We start from the raw sequence: 19156 nt of genomic DNA, 5'->3' as shown, positions 1-19156 counted from the left end.
CCACTTCCTAAATATTACAACAGTAGCAAAAACACTGATAACAACAATTAATTAATGGGACCTCCTAAAACTGAGAAGCTTCTGTAAGGAAAAGGACACCATAAATAAGACAAAATGACACTCTGCCAAATGAGAAAAGATTTTCACCAACCCCACATCTGATAGAGGGCTGATCTCCAAAATATATAAAGGACTCAAGAAACTAGACATCAAAGCAAAAAAAAATCCTATTAAAAATGGCTATAGGCCTGAACAGATAATTCTCAAAAGAAGCATTTCAAATGGCCAATAGGCATTTAAGGAATTAGTAGGCATCCTTAATTATCAGGGAGATCAAAATCAAAACTACCCTGAGATACCATCTTATACCTGTCAGAATGGCTATGATAAAAAGCACTGCAGACAGCTTATGCTGGAGGGGATGTGGAGCAAGGGGAACACTCCTCCATTGTTGGTGGGAGTGCAAACTGGTAGAGCCACATTGGAAATCAATATGAGGTTTCTCAAAAATTTAGAATCAATCTACCTCAAAATCCAGCTATTTCATTCTTGGGCATATACCTAAAGGTTGCTCAATCATACCACAAGAACACCTGCTCAACTATGTTCATAGCAGCATTATTTGTATTAGTCAGAAACTGGAAACAACCTAGATGACACTGAACTGAGAATGTATAAAGAAATTGTGGCACACAATGGAGTATTAATCAACAGTTAAAAACAATGACATTATGAAATTTGAAGCCAAATGAATGGAATTAAATAAAAATCATGTTGAGTGAGCTAACTCAGACCAAGAAAGAAAAACATGATACATACCCGCTCCTAAATGAATATCTGATGTATAATAAAGGATAATTATACTACAATCCACAGACACAAAGACACTAGTTAATAAGAAGGACTCAAGGATGGACATTCAAATTCTCTAGGGAGAGTAAATAGAAGAGAATTTATGAGTCGACTACAACCTGGTGTGGATTAAAAAAGGAGCTATCAGGTTGTGGGCTGAGTGGAAGAGAACTAAAAGGGACTACTGGAAATTGTGGGCATTTTGAGGTCAGGTAAAACTGTGAGACAAAGGATTCTCCCAGGAATCTATAAGAATTACCCCACTTAAGTCTCCAAGCAATAGCACATATGTAGTTGGAACTAACCATCTTCTGTGACCAGGCAACATCTCAATGGGAGGGACTGGGACAACAACACAGTCACATAACTTTTGACCTACAATTTGCCCTGTCTCTAATATGTGCTGGTGATAGGGTAGCCTAGAGATTAAGAAAATGGCAAACCAATAACAAGTCTAGCCTAAAATCCATGCCAGAGGTAGAAGCTCACCTGTGACACTCTGTTTGGAACTTAGGCTGAATGATCCAGAGGCCTAACCTAGAACCAAACATGACTGGAGTTAAAAGAAAAAAATTCAGTGTAATGATGCCTAATGATATTTTGCTATACTCATAGATTGGTGCCTAGCCAATTGTCCTCAAGGGGTTTCATCCAGCAACTGAAGGAAACAGATGCAGACCAACAGCTAAATATTAAGTGGAGCTCAGGGAATCCTGCAGGATTGGGGGAAAACAAATGTTAGAACTTGAGGAGTTAAAGACAGAACAAGAAAACTCAAAGAATCAACTAACCTGGGCTGAGAGGGACTCACAGAGCCTGAAATGACAACCAGGAAACCAGCTTGAAACTGACCTAGGAACTCTGCATATATTTAACAATTGTATATCATGGTTCTCTTTTGGGACTCTTAAAAGTGGGAATGGGCTATCTTTGACTCTTTTGCTTGCTTTAGGGATCCTACTCTCACAATGGGTCACCTTGCCCAGCCTTAATTCAGAGGAAGGTGTTTATTCTTTCTGAAAATTGTTGTCAGGTTTTGTTGATATCCACGGGAAACGTGCCTTTTCCTGAACTGAAAAAGAGGAGAAGTCCTTGAGAGATGGGAATAGAGGGAGGGCATGGCCAGAATGTAAAATAAAAAAAAATCAAACATATTTTGACAGATATTCAACTAGAAGGTTAACATTACATGTGAAAACTCTAGAATAGAAAGAAGAAACCACACCTGAAGCGATTAGATGCTGAAAAGGAATTAAACTCACAGCTTCAATCATTAAAATAGAAACAACTAGAACAGTAATCCATGAAAAACAAAGTCTTAATTCTATGAAAAAAAACATTAAGACTGACAAAACTTTATCCACATTAAAGAAAGGTTGGAGAGAGAACATCAAAATTATCACAATTATAAATAAAATGAGTGATATAACAAAAGACACTGAAGAAATCCAGAGAATCATAGTGACATACTTTAAAAAAGCTGTACTCTACCAATTCTGAAAAATTATAAAGAAATGTACCACTTACCAAAGTTATATCAAGGTGAAATAAGAAAATTGAAACATGATATAACCACTAGTAATAAAGGAGCACTAATTAAAAGACTCCCAAGCATAGAAAGCCCAGTGCCATATGGGTTTTGCATTGCATTCTATCAGACATTCAAAGTAGAGTTAATACCAATACTCTGCAAATAATTCAAAAAGTTCACATGGCAGGATCTTTGTCCATTTCATTGTAAGGGGCCACATTTACTCTGATACTAATACCACAAAAAGATTCAAAGAGATTGAGAAGTAGAGAACAATTTCCCAAATGAAGATAGATGTAAATAGTTTCAAAAATACTTGCTAATTGAATCCTAGAACACGTTAAAAAATTATCCACAATGAGCAATTTAGCTTCACTACAGAGATGCACAGGTGGGACAACATAAATAAACCAATTAATGTAATACTCCATAAAAACATAATGAAAGAGAAAAATACATGACCATTACATTAGGTGTAGTAAAGAAATTTGACAAAAATTCAAGACCCTTTTATGATACAAGCACTAGATATTAGGAGTACAAGGTTCATAACCCAAAACAACTAAGGCAGTTCACAGCAAGATCATATGCAGCCTTAACTTGAATGAAGAAATAAAAGTAATTCCATGAAAATATGGAACAAGACAAGTTATTCAGTTCAATATAGTACTTGAAACCTTTGCAAAAACAGTGAGACTTCTGAAGGAAATAAAAAAAAAACATTGAAAATTAGGAAGTCAAGGAATCTTTTTATTAAGATGATAAGCTAGAATGATACAAAAAGCACCAAGTGGAAATGCCTACAATTAATAAATGCTTTCAGCAGAAAAATTGAATAAAAATTAACAAAAAAGAATCAGCAGCACTTCTATATAAATGTGACAAATGATCTGTGATAAAAAGTATATATATATATATATATATATATATATATATATATATATATAACAAGAAACAAAGCAAGTGATAGATTAGTATGACAAAAGTACAAATATATAAAGAAATACTTTTAAAAAGATATGAGAAGGTGGAACAATCTCATACTTGTGGTATGTTAGGATTAATATAGTTTAAATGGCCATTTTATGAAAACTCTGTACAGATTAACTGTGATCCCAATCAAAATTCTATTAGAATTACTCATTATGTTGAGAGGATAATTCTCAACATCATATGGAATAAAAAAACTCAGAATAGATAAAATATAAACAATATGTATGAAGTGCTGGATTTATCACCATCCATAATCTCAAAATGGAAACATGTTATGGAACTATAGTTATGGAAACATGTTAATACTGGTATATAACTGATCAATGAAAATAAATTAAAATCCAGATGTAAATACACATACCTACAGACACCTGATTTTTTGATAAAGTTGGCAGAAATACATGTTTGAAAATAGAGAATATCTTCACTAAATAATGGCAGTTCAAACAAGATGTCTCTAGGTACAAAAATCCAAATGGGTCCTAGTATATCACTCTTTTTTGGGCTTTTGAGTCAGTGATAAATAAGCTAGAATCCATAGATATAGAGAAGCTACATACAAAATAAGGGTCTAGTAAGGCCAGATATATATTCCAAAGAAATGGACAGAGAAGAGATAGACATAGATGAATGGGAAGGCTGGAATGGGAAGATCAATTGGCAATTGGAAGCAGAGTATGGAATTAGGAAAGGTATACACAGACAGACAACTGAACTAGAGGCCATTTGAGTGCAAAATGAAAATCTTATAAAATAAGAGCTTCCTAAAACAGATACATGCATGAAGGTGATCTAAATGAAACCACCCACTAATGAGGGAGACATAATCCCAAGTAGTCATATCTTGTTCACTAAATGAAGCTTCCAGTTTCAGTATTGTTTTACATCTAATTGAAGTATTAGATAACGAGTTCAGACAGCAAGCCCAAAACAACCCAGCCTGCCATCAAGTGTTGTTTATCTTAAACTTATAGCATGGCCTCACTGATGATGACAACACCCACACAAGTGACTGAAAATGGAGAGTTGAAGCTGGTGCCTACATGGAAGATTCACCTCTATTTGTTAGAATATTTAGTACAGGAAAGTATTCTACACACCATCAAAGGAGACACAAAGCCTCATCCCTTTTAATCTACACTGTCATCCTACCTGTACTGTATGCTAGTTCAATGGTGGAACAAACACTGTGGTATTAACTCAGAAATACACAATTTGACTGATGGCAAATTCTACAAGATGTAACCCATACTCAACACTATATGCATGACCAAGAACCTGAGATTACAGAGCCCAGGGACCTAGGGTAGAGTCAAATACAACTGTACTAAAATCTATACTAATAAAAAGATTCTGCATGTCAATCTGTTATCCACAGATTTTAATACTATTCTCAGCAAACATCATAGGAGTTTCCTCCTGCAGCAGATTGTAATTCATACAGAATCCCAAAGCTAGACTTTATGCAGAGAGACAGAAACCTTGAAACACTTGGTCCTAAAGGAATTCACTATCTAATCCCTTCTATCAGAACTCAAGCAACTCTGAAGAATAAAAAGGAAGAAAAATATAAAGGCTAGTGAGGATTGAGAACACTAAGAAATCAAAACCATCTGTTTTAAAATGATTGAGGAACAGATGCACTCACAAAGACTTAACACACTGTGCATTGTTTTTACAGGAATCTACACCAAATGAGGCTGTAGAGCTGAAAGAAGATGTATACCCATGCTTCTAATCCTAAGCAAAAATCAATCTCTAAATTCATTAACCACTTGCAAATGACTATCACTGGGACAACTAACACCTTTTAATGTTTGGCTGAATGCACAACAGTATACAGGCAGCAGAATCCAAACTACATGTCATCCCTAGAAGTTCCTTGTCTCAAAATGTCATGTCAGAACCTTACATTTTTTTCCCAAAAGTTTGTCATTTTCTTTTTCTCTTTTACATAACTTATTTATTTGTTATTCCCTGTATTTATGCTGTTTCCATTGTGCATATAATAAGGATTCTAGTTTAGTAGTTTTATGACATAAGATTCTGTGTGTTTGAACAAGTAAACTTCTTAGTAATGTGCTTTTCCTGAGGTATATTTCTTTCTTTTCTACCTTTTATTTAATTCCTATGTGTTTGTTTTAGTTTTATCTTACTAAGTTATATTTTCTTATATTATAATCCCTTGAAGCCTATTTGTTTCCTAAAAAGAAACAGAAACAGAACAGATCTGATGACAAGGCTTGGGGAAAGGAAATTAGAGGAGTAGATATTGGGGAAATCATATGAGGATATAATTTGGGGAATAATGAGTTGTTTTTTTTTTTTCCTATGGAAGTCACTATTCTAATTTAAGTACTTGGCACAAGGAATTTGTTCACAATACTAGCATCTATACATTTGATATTTATTATTTTTTCATTTATTATTATTATTATTATTATTATTATTATTATTATTATTATTATGTGTTTTAATTTTATACATCAGCCAAAGGGTTCCCCTGTCCTCCCCCCTCCTGCCCCTACCCCACCTTCCCCCGAGCCCCTCCCCTCCATTCCCATGTCCTCCAGGACCAAGACACCCCTGGGGACTCATTTAAACCTGGTGGATTCAGTACTGAAATCAAACCTGAGGCCAATTATTGGGGTGAATGCTGGAAGATCAGAGAAGCAGAACAAGCCACAGCTATCTCACCTTGCTAGTTCCTCAGGTGTTCCTGTTTCCTCAGGCTGGAAGCTTCTGAGTCCTCATCCCAGTGGCTCTCAGCAGAACTGTGCTCCTCCAAAACCTAAATGCTTATCCAGCCAAAATGCTTAACCAAATGCTTAACTAACTACATGATTTACTCCTATAATTCCTGGTCCTCACGCCTTATATACCTTTCTCTTTCTGCCCCCACTCCCTGGGATTAAAGGTTGGGTTTCTGGGATTAAAGGCGTGGATCACCTTGCTTAGCTATTTCTAAAGTGGCCTTGAACTCAGAGATCTGGCTAGCTCTGCCTCCCAAGTGTTGGGATTAAAGGCATGCAACACCACCGCCTAACTTCTGTTATGGCTTACTCTTCCCATTTTCTAGTCACCATTTTTGTCTTTGTTCTAGTGGCTATCTGCTCTCTGACCCCAGATAAGTTTATTTCGGGGTACTAACAATATTTCAGGCAACACAATACCCACCACACATAAAAATTTATTTAAAATATGCAATCAATTAGGAGTAGCAGACTATTTAAAGAATACCTAATGTGAATATCCAATAATGTAGATATAGAAGTGTCTGTTTATGAGGTATCAATAAATGGGAACTGAGAGTCAGACCATGAATAGAACTGTGGAAAAGCTACTTAGTTTCTGCATTGATATTGAAATACTGATTGGAATTTATGATTTCAGGAAGAATACTACTCACTTAATCTGTTGGAGATTTTCTGCTGCCTGAGACCACTTTGTGTTTGTGTGTGTGTGTGTGTGTGTGTGTGTGTGTATGTGTTTCAGTGTTTGTGTATGTGTTAGATTGTATGCTTTGTGGATGTCAATATCAGGAAACCAAATAGGTGATAATGCATCCCATATGAAATATATTTGTATTTCTGTAGTAAACTCTGTCTAGAATGTGTTTTGTCTGACGATTCCATATCGAACTTGGTTTGGAATGTCTAATGCAATGGGCTTCAAGTGTTTCACATGCTGATGAGAAAAGACAATTTTGTAGATTGTGATTTTTAGGTAGATATCTCAGGAGGATTCTAGCCTGGGGCCCTCATGATAGCTGATATGGATGGAATCACAGGAATGTTCAAATGAAGATAATTACTACAACAAAATTATTGAAATTTTCTTGCACCTGAGCATATTAACTAGGATGAAGACCCTGAAGCCAGAGAATGTTTAAGGGTTCTCCAGAGAATAATAAGATGAGAAGAAATATATTGGGAAACAAAAGTACACTGGTTACTACTAGAGCAGTAAAAGAGACACATGTGTGTGTACTGGCACATTTGAAACGTGTTTTCTGTGAAACTCTGCTTATTACACTTTACCTTGGATCCAGTCTCGGTGACATTATAAAGATGTTCTATTTGACATTTTTCTTCTTGGTCCTGAGGCTTTCTTTCCTTTTCTGCAGTTTGATGGGTCCCAGGTGCTTTCTGAGACTTAAAGATCTAGATACCTGGGATGAAGATAAAGACTCTGATTGTTTTTTTTTTCCCTATGGTCACATGAAGAATGAATATTTAACCAGGAATCAAGATCAGAAGTAAGTGCCCTTCATTTATTTGTTTTTGATGAATCATCAATGTAGGCCCATGAATGGACAACCATCATTCTCCATGTCATCTGTCTGTTTTGCTCTACCTTATGATCTAGAAAATAAGCAAAATTTATTTTGTTTTATGCTGACTATTTATGCTGTTTCAGGTGATTTAATGGTTATCTGGTTCATCATTTTAGAGTCAGATTTTCAGGCTGAAAGCTGAGTGGTATACCCTGTCTATATTTCTTCTAGAGTGATTTCCTTAATAGTGGTAATTCCCACTGCATGCTACCAAGTGATGTTCATGGAATCATAATCCAAGGCACTGACAAGATACCATTTATTTGAGGTTGAGTAAATTTTGCTATCCATGTTGTGCTAGGATTTTTTCTATCATGATTGAATACCCAATTCCTGTGAAGAAAGGTCTTTAGTATTTCTGCCTTGCTTCAAGGGTACATTTCTTAATAGAATACTGTATGTTTGTTTAAATGTTTTTTATATAATCATTTCAGACTGCTGGGCTGCATGACTCCTGCAGCTGAAAACAAGCATAGAAACAAAAAGGTCATTCACTGTAGTAATTTTGTTTTTTCTATTATTTTTTTTTCAGTTTAGCACATATACAGCCAGATTCTTTTTAATGGCAATGTCAAGTAGTTTTTTTTTCAAGTTCTATATTATTCATGTATAAAAGCCATCTATACATTTTCAGGAGACAATTTGTGTACCTGTTAAAGAGGTATCTTGTAAGGATGTGTCACTCTAGTTGAATAAAAAGGTGAATAGCCAGGCAAGATTTTGTGTGTAGAGAGGACACTGGAAAGAAGAAGGCAGATATACCAAGAGACACAGATCAGGGAAGATTGGCAGTGCAGTAATATTGTAATAAAGCTACAGGAAGAAAGTAAATTAACAGAAATGGGTTAAGTTATAAAGCCTAGTTAAAATCAAGCATAAGGTAAGGCTAAGCTTGCATAATTAATATGGCTCCATGTCATTTTTTTTTATGCTGGTGACACTAAGAAAAGCCCAACTATAAATTGTCACTGTAAATATTGACTTTTATATCTCCCTTGTCAGAGTTTGAAAGAGCTCTATTAAACTCACAGATATGGTCATGTTTCTTACTATTGATTTCATATTTTCATGTCTTGGTTCTCTGCTCCATAACTTTAATCTCTGATACTTATTCCACATTTGTTTCTCTTTACCTTTTTTCCCAATTATCAAAATTGTGTACATATATTGTGGGAATATAAACAACACACTTTTGTTGTTTGTATAATCATTTCAAACTGCTGGGCTGCATGACTCCTGCAGCTGAAAACAAGCATAGAAACAAAAAGGTCATTCACTGTAGTAATTTTATTTTTTCTATTAATTTTTTTTCAGTTTAGCACATATACAGCCAGATTCTTTTTAATGACAATGTCAAGTAGTTTTTTTTCAAGTTCTATATTATTCATGTATAAAAGCCATCTATACATTTTCAGGAGACAATTTGTGAACTTGTTAAAGATTTGTATATTTGATCATAATTTAACTGGATTAATGATGTGTATTGGATTTGATATTTGGTTTGTACAACTGTAGCAATGTCTTCTGTAACATGCGAAGCAAATTGTCACAAGCAACACTCTAAATATCTGCTAATCAACATTGTACAAGATAGGCACTGTACACATTGTGAGGAATACCACAGTGAAGTTTTATCATTTGAGACAAAAGTTGTATTCATTTATTAATCACATATGGATGAATGAAATTTATAGCACAGGATCATGAAGTAGATGAAAGAAATCTTTAAAGAATTAAGGAAATAATGAAAAACAGAAATAAAACTGATCTGGGTGTAAAATATAACCACAGGGATGAAGGAAATAAGGATTGACATTAAATGACATCATGTAATTTTTACACTGACAATGTAATTTTGATTGTCAAATGATCATGAGGGTGATGACTCAGGAGTCCTAAATATCAAATAAATATAAAAATATTAGAGAAGAGGTTCAGTAGAGCTTGATTGAGAAAATCTTCATTCAAGTTAGGCAAAGTTTTGCGATTTTTCTACCAGTCACAAGAGTTCTTGAAGTTGTAGAGAAACTGTCTTCTTGGAAGTAGAGATGAGAGAACTTGTAATTCCTGTTTTTATTGGGTCTGAAATCTCACCAGCTTATGGCTAAACACTCCTCAGTTTTATGATCTCTCTATGTAAGATTACTGGTTTACTCATTAAGGCAAGAAATGGATTCTGTAGGCATAAATGCAACAGAGATACAAAGGCTGCTAAATGGCACAGATCATATCCATGACTTTCTACATGTAAATAAACATTCATTAAAAAATGGATTGAATTATCTAATACACATTGAAATATATATTTATTACATAAATTATCATAGAAGCATTTTTAAAATATGCATTATATCTGTCTATATGTTGTTCTAAATCAGCATATAGGATGTATCATCATATTCTTGCTAGTGTTGGGATGGTTCCAACCTGAAAAATTACATAATAGTTGATAAAGAAAAAATATTGTAGAAATAAAAAAATTGAGCAAAAATTACTTACATGTGCTTTTGTGAAGCTGAATTGAGCTCTAAATTACCTCTAAAACACAAGTATAATGCAGGCAAATATATATATATATATGTATTATATATGTGTGTGTGTGTGTATGTGTTTACACTTATATACATACATATAAACTATATATATTTCAAATGTATATCTTGCTTAAAAAATTTTGGCAATCTGTCTCAATAGTTACTAATAATATATTTATGATGTTTTATTGTTGCCTGAGAACCCTATATCCTACACACTTAATTTAAAACATTTTCACCCTTTGCTGCTTATCAGCAACTTCAAAGAGTTTATACTTATAATTTGATAAATTATCTTTGAAATTAGTGTGTTTATCTCTCAATTTTAATCTAACATTGCATGAAATACTCTCTAACATTTACTCTGTTTATTTTATATCTTTCATTTTCAAAGACAGGTTGCAAATTGAGTAAATTTCACTTGAATTTGATTTGAATTGATTATTTGAATAAATTTTATGTGATTATTGTTTATAGTAAACATGTTTGACTGTCGCATATATCAATATGTGACAATCTTCTCATTGTTTGTTTTCATGGGCCTTGTATAGCATTAGAAATTGATATTGTGACAAATTATAATATAAAAATGAAATGTTTGAAATGAATTCATTTTCAACTTGAATTGAAGAATTTTTTCAATATACCAGATCAATATTCTGCATTGACATTTTTTGCAAATGCAATCACTAGAAAGTGTTACTGGTTGACCAGTTTTGGCCCATGTTACTTCTGAGTTAAACCAGTCTTTTAGGCAGGTAATATAAGGCAAATTTTACATATGCCAACTCCTTTTATTGCATACTTAATCAGAATTTCTGTGACTAACCAAAGACTTTTTCCTTTGTGGCTTCAGTTATTCACTAGAACTTGTAATGGATTGATGGATGACAGAAAGGGTAGCATATTGTGTGCATTTTATTTCTTTTTTAAAATATATTTACTTTTTCATGTGGATATTTGTGTTCCCCTGTCCTACCCCCTCCCGCCCCCACCTTCCCTCCAGGCCCTCCCTTTCATTCCCATCCCCTCCAGGGCAAGGACTCCCATGAGGATTCAGCTCAACCTGGTAGATTCCAGGAGTTCAATTGTCAAGAAAGAGGAGGGATTGTAAGAGTGTGGATTGTTGAGACCAAGATTTTATTTTATTTCTTTATATATTAAGAATGATTATAGGTTGGATTTGAGGGTTGCTAAAATTCTTGCACACTAATTAAACAAACTTCAATGTAGCACTTTTTATAGGTGGCACACTTGATATGAGGATAAGTTATTTTACTGGAATTGTAAAATCCTAACTTTTTCTATTATTTTCTCTTGTTTATTTAAGACACAATGTAAATACTTTTGGCCTTGACTGTCTCCATCCTGGACACATAGTGATGCCAGGGATATTAATCAAACTGCATTCACATAAGTTTAAATCTCCAAAATGGTGAACTCATGTAAAACTGTAATATTTTGAGGCTAATTGCATTAGGTACAATTATTAGTTGGTTAAGAGTCTGGTATACAGTACTTTGATGACATTTGTTCCCCTCCTTCAACACTCTTTTTTTTTTTATTAAGCTACCGAGTATATTTTGTACTTCTGATTAATTTTTAAACGTGTCCTTCCACTGGCCAATGAATAATACACTAAATGTAATATTCTTAAAGAAATCTAGGACTTCCTTCTCTAGCATTTATTAATGGCCAATATTTATCCATATTAGCCATATTTCTGTGATGAATGAGATGTGTCTAGATTATTTAAGTTACATATGCATAAAGTATTTACATAGAAGAGCAAATTTTTGACTTCTAATAAAGCAAGAGATTCCTACAAAAACACAGAGGAGTAAAACAATATAAGAAATGAGGATTAGCCCAGGAGTGATAAACAATACAAATCCTGACATTAAAGGATTTTTTTTAAGTTATAATCAAATGGTGGCAAAAAATTGGTCTTGGAATAAACAGTATTCAAGTTTGACAATACCTTATAACATACTTTGGAAGACAAGACAATATGGAGAAGTGAAGGGGAAATAATGTTCTTTTATACTCAGCTTGTCCATAGAATAAAATGAAAATCCAGCACTGATGAGTAATGGGTCATCAATCAGACTAGGAAATGTGGAAATATTGATGATGTTACATAGAAAAATGATTTTTAATCAATACGTAAATCACTAATTGTGATTATATCACAAAGATGTGATATAGAATCCTTTAAATAAAAAAGCATGAATAGTAAGTATTCATGGAAATAGAAGAATTGAAAACATAAGAAGAACAATTCTAAGTTATAAAACTTTATTTAGAAAACATTGATTTTAGCAATTTTAGATATTACTTTCATGGAACAGTGACTTCATTGCTTGAATTAGAGAATTCAAATTTAAAACTGGAAATATCATACATCGATAAAATTCATCACAAATATCGGGGCAATGAAAAATATTTCAGGCTTGACTTATTTTCTGAATCCAACAGAAAAGTTTAAGAAATAAAAGAATGAAAACATTGGAGTAAAATTATTCCAGCATTAGAACCACAAATTATAGGGAAATATACTGTTCATTGAATTGAATAGTAGCTGTAGTGCTAAAAAATAGGCTACTTCACTCAGATATGCAATAATGTCATAAGGCAATAGAATACAGATGAGAGAAAATAATAGCTGAAACATTTGTAAGGAAAAAAGAAATATGAGACACAATATTTATAAATTGTTAGAGATTATGTTCAAAATAAATAAGAAAAATATATCTAAGGATCTGTATGGGGATTAAAATTTAAGATATTAAGGAAGGAAAATATTTTAATAATCAACACAAAGAAAGAGGAATCTAGAGACATGACTAGCATGTTCTGATGAATAATAAAATGAAAGGGATCATCATCAACATGAGGGCCCATGTGAAGAGGGTTTATTATTCATAATAAATGATCATTATTATAAGCAATAACATATCACTGATGTTATACAGCATCAAAGATAATGGGAATGGACAAAGGTGCATGAAGTACAGAGAAAAATTAAAAGTATTTATGCTATCTGCATTGCTTATGAACATAAAGATTCTCAGAAATAGTGATACAGATGGAAATATTTGGTAATACATTCCTTATATTCATAACTAAGTCATGGCCTAGTCAATGGCTGCTTCTCTGTAAAAAATGCATCACAATCTGGGTAAAAGATAATATCCACCTATTTTCAATTTATTTTTTCTGTTACAATTCTACAATAAAAGAATAAACAGATTCAATGTCTTCTAGAAACTTCTTCTCAATATGCTCACAAAGGGATAAAACTGTGAAAGTTCAAAATGAAAACATCCCACATGAGTGAGATCCACCTTAAAATCTTTAAGACTCTGTACTTAATTCCAGAGAATTTATATTATCACACAGCACAGAAAGAGGGCTCATGTCTCCATAGAAATGTAGGGAATAAAAACAAGCATTAAATACATGAAAACTATTAGTTTAATTTAATATTACCATGTTTGGGGCCAATCTCTAATGATTAATTTGCTCTCTTCAGGTTGACATATAAAAATATCCACTTGATTATGTCTCTTTATTTTGCTCTTGAAAATATCAACAAAGACCCTCATATTCTACCCAACATTTCTCTGCTAGTTAAAGTTGAATGTAACCTCCTGGATGATAGGAGAATGAATAGTTTATCCACAAAATTAGGTGAAATTCTTCCTAACTACTACTGTATAAATCAGAGAAGATATATAATCACACTTACAGGTCCGATATGGTTATCATCTGCTATGCTTGGATCACTCCTGTACATCACAAATAGACCAGAGGTAAGCATGGGTGAGTTAGTTTTAATTAAATATTGGCTCCCTTTGTTCTGATATTCAGATTATAAAAGAAAAAAGAAAAAAATGTGTATGTGTGTATTTTGATGAATAGAATTCAAAGCATATATACTCAAATTATTGTGAAATATACCAGTACTTTAATATAAATAGACCCCCAAAAGGAGAAAATTGAAGTGTAGCAGATTTAGTTCATCTGTACTTTTTAAGATATTCTCAATAAATTATATGTGATTTAATGAAATGGAAATCCATATGTCTTATTATTTCCATCTTATGATGAGCACATTTTTTTTATTCTGATCATTATGTACTCCACCTTCTTCAACTTATTGTCTATTCTGTGGCATTTAGCTTTACTATGGACCATTTCATCCTCTCCTGAGCAGCCATGAACAGTTTCTACATCTCTACCAGATGGCTCCTGAGGACATGTCTCTGGCCTTGGCAATGGTGTCTTTGATAGTATATTTTAAATGGAACCTGGTTGGTGTAATAATTTCAGATGATGATCTAGGACTTCAATTTCTCTCAGATTTGAGAAGAGAGATGCAAACAAACATGGTATGCTTAGCCTTTGTTCATATTATCACAGAAGATAAAATGTTATTCCAGAAAAATATAAATGTCTATTATAATGAGATCACAGCATCATCAACCAAAGCTGTTATCATTTATGGAGATAAAGACTCTCATCTGCAACTTAATTTTAGACTCTACAGACTATCAAACATTCAGAAAATCTGGGTCACTACTTCACAATGGGATATGATCCATCATGATGAGAGATTCCTTCTTGATTCCTTCTACGGGACCCTTACTTTTTTACTTCACTTTTCTGAATTACCTGGTTTTAGAACATTTCTTGAGATAGCAGATCCTTCCAAGTATAGTAATGAAAATTTCCTTGGTAGATTATGGTGGATTTATTTTAATTGTTCTCTGACTTCATTTAATTCTAAGAATCTTAAGAATTGTTCAACAGAAAAACAGTATAGTTGGTTATTTGGGCACCAATTAGAAATATCTGTGTGTGGTACAGGTTATGTTCTATATAATACTGTGCATGCTGTGGCCCATGCACTCCATGAAATGCTGCTACAAGAAGTAGATTCATTCCCAAGATGTTCTGAGAAAAAACTGGCACTTGATTCTTGTAAGGTAATATATATTTTAATGAATGAAATGTAGTCTCATGGATATAATTTCATAATGGATAACATTCTATCCAAGGATTCCAGGAACCTTCCTGTCATGCATACATACATACATACAATTTAGATACCTTTGACAGAACATCATGGGAATTCTCCATGCAAAACTGACACTCAGACAGATATTCATGATCTAAGCCAATAATATTTCCCATAATATTTCCTCCCCATAAGTATGTTTGTAATATTTTAAATAAAATGTATGTCTTTCTCATGAAAATTTGAAAGCCAACAGGAAGCTGAATGTCCTTTTAAATGATCAAAAATTTAGTGAGCAATTAAGTGGATAGATCCTAAATACAAGCAAGTAATTCTTACACATTTTTTAATATACTGAGGAACTCAATTCCTTAGCTGATTATCGGGTAATGTTTAGAGAAAATAACGTGGGTAATACCTCTTTGTGCAACAAGAATATCATTCAGGTGGCAAGTGTTACATAATTAATCTCAGTGAGAACCTGATATTTCAAAAAAATTATGTTGTTTTTACACCTATATAAATTTTTACATCTATTTATGAGTACTTGGTATTAAGTAGTATTTCTAGAGAGATTAATGAAAATTAGAGGCAATCTACACTTTAAATTATTTGTTCTATTGTGTAAGCATACTTGACCCTAAAATAATAAATGTTTCAGATGGTCCATTTCCTGAAGAACACACAATTTATTAATCCTGTTGGTGACCAAGTGAACATGAATCAGAAAGAAAATCATGATGTAGAGTATGACATTCACTATTCTTTCAATTTTGTGCATAATTATGCACTTAAGGTGAAAATAGGTAAGTTCACCAAACATCTGTTACATGGACAGCAATTGTATATGACTAAATAGATGATAAAATGGAACATAGACCTTAATCAGGTTTGGTGCACCTCCTTATACAACTCTACATGAAATATAAGTAACCAAAATCTCAAAGTTGACTTCAGCATCCTTATGAAATAGAGTATTTTCAAATATAGTCACTAACTTACTTCCCACATTTCTAGATTTTCCTTTCAGGACATATTTTATTCCAGTAGTATGAATATTCATATATTATGATGTGTCCTTTTTTCCTCCCAGCCTTTTCTCCACAGTCTAAAGAGTCAGTTGTTATTTCAGAAAGCTTTGCACATGGCCCGTGAGCACTAACAGATACAATTCTCAAGGAGACAGACTTTGATGAATCAGCCCAACTTTATTCTAGAATGTAAAGAATATATAAGATTGGGATCCTGGCGACAAACCCTAATTTGCATCAAGTGGCATGTTCCTATCACAAGGCTTAGTATGTGGCAGTAGGGTCCTATAGCAAAACTTTTAGCAAAAACCTTCTAGCAGAAATCTGTGCCAAAGTTCAAACCAAATATGAATCAGGCATCTACAGGTCCAGAGACATTCACCAAATAAGGGCAGGCAGGGGCAAGAAGTTCTTGTGGAGTAAAGAAACTCCATGTTGTAGAGCTATTGAGATAAGCTGCCAGGCCATGGGGAGGCTGTAGCCTTTACCAGCCAGGAATGTCTTCCTACATCATAGATACATATTTATATGTATATATGTATATATGTATATATGTATATATATATATATATATATATATATATATGATAGTATATGAATATAGATAAAATATAAACACACACATATAAATACAATGTCTCATATAAATCACAATACATCTATAATATACAACCACAATATAAATGATCATTTTTTCATTTAATGAATATTTTTAAAAAGATGTTTTTCAATAGTAACATGTTTTAAGTCTCCATCACAACTACCAAGTAGGTAAGACATTTTCTTTATATTCCATTGGTATTTTCTTCAGATTCCATCCTCAATATGCAGTGTCCCTTGCAGTCTAGGATTCAGAAAATCTCCTCAGCAGGGAAAGGCTGTCTGCTGTTTTGATTGTATCTCTTGCCCAGAGAATGAAATTTCCAATATGTCAGGTAAATATATAACATGCCAAAAGATCCATTAGATTAGTTAATTTCTGTCATATTTACATGTCTACTTCTTATCTCCCCTAAGACATGGGAGTGGCACATCCTTATGTATAAAGCCACTATAAGATTTGTGATAATTTGTAGATGCTCATGGGTGATGCATCCTGATTAAGAGGCATTTGTCCTATGGTAGATCATGCTGTCAGTTGGTTGGTTATATTTTCTTTTTTTTTAAATTATTTTATTTTATATAAGAGATTTACTAGTCATTTTACATATCAGCCACAGATTCCCCTGTACTCCCTCCACCCACACCCCAGCCTTCCACCCTAATTCACCCCCCATTCCCACCTCCTCCAAGACAAGGTCTCCCCTGGGAAGTCAGCAGAGCCATGTATATTCAGTTGAGGCAGGTCCAATCCCCTCCTCTCTGCACTAATCTGGGCAAAGTGTCTCAGCATAGGCCCTAGGTTCCAAAAAGCCAGCTCATGCATGAAGGACCGGTCCCAGTCCTACTACATGGGGGCCTCCTAAACAGTTCTAGCTAATCAAGTGTCTCACTTATCCAGAGTGCCTAGTCCAGTTCCATGGGGGCTCCTCAGATATTGGTTCACACTTCATGTGTTTCTGCTAGTTTGGCTATTTGTCCCTGTGCTTTTTCCAATCATGATCTCCATATCTCTGGTTCATATAATCCCTCCTTTCTCTCATCGATTAGACTCCTGGAGCTTCACCTGGGTCTTGACTGTGAATCTCTGTATCTGCATCCATTAATCACTGGATGAGAGATCTATCATGACAGTTAGTGTGTTTGGCCATCCCCTTACCAGAGCAGGTCAGCCCAGGCACTCTCTCGACCATTGCCAGTAGTCTATAGTGCAGTCATCTTTGTGGATTTCTGGGGACCTCTCTAGCACTCTGCTTCTTCCTATTCCCATGGAGTCTACATTTATCATAGTATCTCTTTCCTTGTTCACCTACTTTGTTCATGATCCAGCTGTGGCCTCCAGCTCCCCTAAGCTCTCTTTCTCCTGATCATTGTCCTCCATTAACCTTCCTCACCCCCAGTTTGCTCATGTACATCTCATCCATTTCTCTATCATTGGGCAGTCCTTGTGTCTTTCTTAGGGTATCATCCCTCGAATTGTGTTTTCATATTGTCTTCACTAAGGTGTTTTATTGTGTAAACATGAATATTATGTCACATGCTAACTAATTCTGACAATAAAATAATAATGTCTTGGCTGTAACTGATACATATAAACAATAGAATTTGAAAATTGTTCATAAGGATAATAGAATTTGATATTGCTATTAATTCTTAAATACAAAAATTTGAATTTTCTATCTACCTCAAAATTAAGGCTAATTTCAAAAGAAAATTTTAAAGTATTAAAATAACATGTCCTTTGAACTACCAGGAAATATTAAACCTGATGATGTATTTCTTCCTGTACCAGACATGGATCAGTGTGTGAAGTGCCCTGATGATCAGTATGCCAACCCTGAAGGAATTCACTGTCTCAAAAAAGTTGTAAAATTTCTGAGTTATGAAGACCTCTTGGGAATGTCTCTAGCCTGCTTGGCTCTGTGTTTTTCTATTCTCACAGCTTTTGTACTGGGTATCTTTTTGAAGTACACGGACACTCCCACAGTCAAGGCCAACAACAGAACTCTCAGATATGTTCTACTCATCTCCCTCATCCTTTGCTTTCTCTGTTCCTTTCTCTTCATTGGCCAACCCAATGAGGCCATGTGCTTCATGCAGCAGACCATATTTGCAGTAGTCTTCACTGTGGCTGCTTCTACTGTCTTAACCAAGACAGTTACAGTAGTACTGGCCTTCAAGCTTACTAATCCAAGTAAAAAGATGAGATGGCTGCTGGTGTCAGGGGCACCTAACTTTCCTGCACACAGATCTTGA

General features: G+C 34.0%; 1 pseudogene; it reads left to right on the top strand.

The window, feature by feature from the left end:
* Window positions 1-7446: 7446 nt before the first annotated feature.
* On the top strand, window positions 7447-19156 carry LOC118572796 (annotated as a pseudogene).

Source organism: Onychomys torridus, chromosome 1 (assembly GCF_903995425.1).
Source record: "Onychomys torridus chromosome 1, mOncTor1.1, whole genome shotgun sequence".
NCBI classification, from domain to species: domain Eukaryota; kingdom Metazoa; phylum Chordata; class Mammalia; order Rodentia; family Cricetidae; genus Onychomys; species Onychomys torridus.
Note: the sequence above shows the minus strand (reverse complement) of the source record. Positions and strands in the feature narration are given on the sequence as shown.